Consider the following 5,276-nt stretch of genomic DNA (forward strand, 5'->3'; position numbering starts at 1 on the left):
CACATCTCCAACAGGCCCTATGGCTGTAGAATTGGGTGTTCTAGAATAATCCAAGATTGAAAGTGGTCCTGATAACCATGGTAATTAATTAGGTCTCAGGTAATTTTATTAATGCAGTTTTTTTTTGTGGGGTAAAATAGATTTAGCCATAATCTAAAATACAGAGACAGACAAACAAATTAATTATGGTACTAAATAAAGCAGAGATATCTCCAAATGTGCTCAGCTCTTTTCAAAGAGCAAACGCATGGTACTGAATAACCAGATGGAATATCAAGTCAGTGAGTTATTTGGATTTATTTCCACATTCATCCATTTATTCATCCAGTGGGTGTGCTGAGTGCCCATAGGCGTGCAACTTTGTGCTGAGTACTGTGGATGCTGTGGGAAGTGTATCTCTGCCATTTTCCTGTCAATCAGCTGGACTTTACTAAATTAGCCTATGCATCGCACTACATGACATCACTAAGATTTCCCCAGAGAGAACTGTAGTTCTCATAAAGCCACCCGGTGTTTCTATCTGCTTATAAACAGGACTAGTACTGAAATTTTACTATAAGGAAATCACATGGGGTATTGATTAGTGTCAGTGAACAGACACTCAAAACAAATACAGATCACTAGTGCTCCCTCTTGAAATCACCTAATATTTAGAATTGTACATGTTGCAGATGAAGGAAGGAAGGGGAGAAGGAAGGAAGGAATAAAGTGAGAAAAGGAAGAAAAGGAAGGAAGGAAAGAAGGAAGGAAGGAAGGAAGGAAGGAAGGAAGGAAGGAAGGAAGGAAGGGAGAAAGGGAGAAAGGATGAAAGAGGGAGGGATTGAGGGAAGAGATAGGGTAGGCAGTAGTCATTTTGATAAGAACAATAAATCATTTTGACTGTTTTATTGTTTTTTTTACATATTTAGAATACCACTTCTAAAAACCTTAGTTCTTTATATATTATAAATACTGTTGTTGTTTTTCAACAAATTATAATTAATAATGTTGCTGAATTTTCACATAAAACTTTCGCAGTTTGGTTGCCTGCTAATATTTTAATTATTTAACATGTTTGTTCTAATACAACATGTGCTGAGCTCCTTTTGAATCTCCTTTATTTTTTATTCAATTTGTGAATTGACAATTTTGAAGGGGACATTTTAATTCGAGTTATTTTTAAGAATATTTATAAATTTATATATTCATAAATTCCTTTCTGTATAATTTGCTTATTTTTACCACATAATTCAATTTTGAAAGATAATCACATTATATCGATTTCTTTCTTTTACACTTTTATTGACATAGCTTATGTTTCCAGTCAAATGTAATCTCAAGTACCAAGTATGAGTTTATTTATATTTTTATGTTAATTAAATTGCCCAAGAGGAATTTGTAAATATTTATTTATTATTTGCTATTATCCATCCTCCTCTTTTAGATTATGATTTAATGTCTTTACATTAAAACTAAATTGAAATTGCCATAGGGGTACAAGGATAGTCATCAAATACCAAAGACCAAGCATTAGTACCTAATTTCTCTAGATATGGAAAATGAATTTAATGATTGGTAACACAGATCATTGTGTGTGTGTGTGTGTGTGTGTCCTGGACACCTTTAGAAATAATTTATCAAGACTTTACCCCACCAGTTTTATTATGAGCTCAATTTTGTAACCAACTCTAGCAGCAAAAATTTCTTCAGAAGCAAAGCTGCCAGTTCAATGCTTTGAACTTGCCTTATTTTATTGAAAAATCTAAATCACTCTTTTTTTTTTTCACCTGCCACTCTAGATGTCTAACAAAGAGTGAAAGTTTACGGCAGCAGGGAAGTCGCTGGCAGGCAATGACAGCTGAGGCTGAAGAAATAAATTTCCCACACAAGATCTGGAACTGTCAGTGCTGTCAGGCTACACTCTCATAATAAGCACCGGTTTTAAACCTTTGCCAAGACTTATCCCAGTCTTCTCTGACTTTGTTTAATGTCATGGTGCTTCATATATCTCGCTCTGGCTGTAGCAATGTGCAGTAAGTTGACTGTTTCTATACTGAACATATCAGAGATATTCTTGTCATACCTATCATAGAAATTCAAATAATCCTCCACCCCCTCCATTCCCAGGGCCTTATGTGGAGACTCCCTAGGGATCCAATCCTTACCCCCTTTTGATGTTAACCATATGCTTAAAATGTAGAAAGAATTTGTACAATATATACCCTTCAGCTGCCAAGACATGAATCAATGTTTCTGTAACATTTTGTTTGTTTTAATTCTGCTCATGGCAGTAAACTTAATTTTGAGGATACTTCTGTCTTTCCAGCTTACTCTCTCCCATGCTTGAAACCTAAGAATATCACACAGCTTTGTGTTTTTCCATAAGCAGACCCTGAGACAAGGATTTTAGAACAAGAATGTATTTGCGATGTCTATCAATCATTGACAAACTGCAAGAAAGTAAGACAGTCTAAAGTAAGGCGGCAAATAAAACATGAGTTTGAAAGCCAGATTTCAGCAGTTGGAACTATCTCTGCAGAGAAACCTTGTAAAATAGAATAGAAAATAAGTTCTAGAGTTATCACACTTATAAAGGAGGAAATTGGGGGTATTTGTAAACCGTCTCCAGTAAGATCTGCACACTGTAGCTGCAGGTAAGTGCATGAGGCCCTGTCCCCCAGGGACCTTGCAGATGTGGGCCCTCCATGGAGCGCCTCTGCACACCCAAGGTCGAAAGTTGCCACTTGACAGATCAAATGTCTTCTAAAATAAGCAGCCCTAGGTACTTTGCATTTGACGACTACTCATGTTTATCTGTGGAAAATGCACCAGACCCAAGAAAAGAAAGATAGTTGATTGGTTGATCTCTTCCCACCCACCCTCCCCTGCCTTCCCTCTGAAGTTCAACAGTTTGTTCATATTTCTATGACAAGGACAATGGGGTGGTGAGGGCCGCGGGAGCGGGGGGTTGGGGGGGGGAAGGGAAAGGGCTAGAAGAGGTTAAGAGGTTAATGAGGGCAAAAGGAGGACCTACGCCAGCAATAGCGAACCTATGACACACGTGTCAGAGGTGACACGAGAACTCCTTTTTTTGATTGATTTTTCTTTGTTAAACGGCATTTAAATATATAAAATAAATATCAAAAATATAAGTCTTTGTTTTACTATGGCTGCAAATATCAAAAAATTTCTATATGTGACACGGCACCAGAGTTAAGTTAGGGTTTTTCAAATTCTGACATGCCGAGCTCAAAAGGTTTGCCATCACTGACCTAAGCAATACTTTCCAAGATAAAGATTTTAAAACAAAACAAAACAAAAAAGGAATCATGGATTCTTCACAGCCAGATTTCCACCATTAAAACAGTCAACAACTGTACTGGTGTCCTGTGTTTTTTTTTCTTGCCATAACTTTCACCTGTTACAACTCATCAAACAGTAGGAGAGAGATCGCCATGATGCATGCATCTCTCATACACTGTGCAAGGCCAAACATAAGGAGTTATATTCCTTTTCATTCAACCCTGAGCTGGAGAAAGAAGGAGAACAAGGCTGATGCTTCTCAATCTCACTGAACAATACAAGCACATGGGCTTCCCTAACGATTATTGGCAGCTCGATAATACGAATAGACTCCAGTTTGTGATTCTTACCCTACCACACCGTAGGTTCCCAGGTTGGCCACAGTACGATAGTGGGGAGTTACATATTCTGGAACAGACCACAGTGATTCCCTGCCCTTTTTGACTACTATAAAGGTAACCACCCCTCCATCTGCAGGAGCAGCCAGCCCCTGTCCAGCTTCAGTGCCCTGAGCCTGAAAGACCAGCAGATAGTCCAGGCTACCAGAGAAGCCAGTCTAGGAAGTGACTTCCTTTGCATCATTGACACTCAGCTAAAAAGTAACTCCATGGCACACCATCCTAAAGGGAAGGGCTACCAGAATGTAGACAATTATTCCAACATCAAGTTCCAATTTATCAGGATAGGGAACATCAATGTCATGAGGAGCAGTGTGCAGAAAATGCTTGAACTGTGCGAACTTAAATCCGCCCCCCCCCTCCATGAGCACATTAAGGCCGCGATGGATGCAGGAATGTCCATTGCCAAGGCTGTACAGAGGAAGGGGTGAGTGTGCTTGTTCACTGTTCAGATGGTGGCAACAGGTCTGTGCAGCTGTGGATCAGCACGACCAGACTCTGAAGGGCTTCGTGATATTAATTGAAAAAGACTGGATTTCCTTTGGTCATAAGTCTAGTCCCAGATATGGCAATCCAGAAGGTGATCCAAAAGAAATCCCTCCAGTTATTGACTATTCGTTGAGTGTGTCTGGAAGTTAATGGAACAATTTCCCTGTGTGTTTGAATTCGGTGGATGGTTTCTGATTCACATGCAATATCACATTTATCCTGCCAATCTGAGAACTTCCTATGTAGCAGCAAAAAGGAGAGGTGAGAACTCAAAATTCAAGAAAGAACATATTCTTTCTGGACTCACCTGTGGAAGAATTGGCTGACTACATGAACCTCTCTTTACAGTCACACAGGGAACCCTTCTCCTCCCCACAACACCATGTGACTTCATGTACGAGTTTAGGAGTGGCATGTATAACCTCTTTGAGAAGGGACTGCAGCCCTGACAGTCAGTCACAGACCCTTCATGGCAGTAAAGGAGGAAACCCAGCAGCTGGAGGAAGAACTAGAGGCCCTAGAAGAAAGGCTGCAAAAATCGAAAAAATCCAGTGAAATCGCACTAAAGTGAAGAGTAAGCCAAGTGAACCAGCAAACACCAGGGTTTTCTACCTCAGACAACAGCACAGCCAATACTCCCAGGACTACAGAGGGAACATGAAATGATTTCCACCCAGGAGCCCTTCACAAGGAGACAAAGACTCCACTGTGATACTAACCCAGGACAACTTGAAAAGCTCAGATCCAGACCTTCAGCCAACAGTGGTCCGGAGCCTGGGGGGTAGGACTTAAGCTGTCCATCTCCGAGTGGTGGAGATGTGCACCCAGCAGAGACAGTGCAAGGACGGCGATTCTGAAAAGCTGTGTTTCTCATGGCCTAAAGCATCCCTCTGGAGTCCCAGAATAAAGGACATGTATGAAACACTTTCCAAAATAAGGGAACATTGCAATTTAACACAAGAAATAACTCAAGAAATGGCACATGGCATTGAGAATCATACATTATAACAATGAAAAAGGGAGAAAAGTCCAACTCTTTGTTTCTTTAGATGTTGAAGAAGAGGAAATAGCCATTTATTTTATTTAAATATATATATACATATATGT

General features: G+C 39.8%; 1 pseudogene; it reads left to right on the forward strand.

The window, feature by feature from the left end:
• Positions 1–2,684: 2,684 nt before the first annotated feature.
• LOC102758365 lies at positions 2,685–5,050 on the forward strand (annotated as a pseudogene).
• Positions 5,051–5,276: the final 226 nt, after the last annotated feature.

The sequence above is a fragment of the Myotis davidii genome, unplaced genomic scaffold (assembly GCF_000327345.1).
Source record: "Myotis davidii unplaced genomic scaffold, ASM32734v1 scaffold277, whole genome shotgun sequence".
Classification (NCBI taxonomy): domain Eukaryota; kingdom Metazoa; phylum Chordata; class Mammalia; order Chiroptera; family Vespertilionidae; genus Myotis; species Myotis davidii.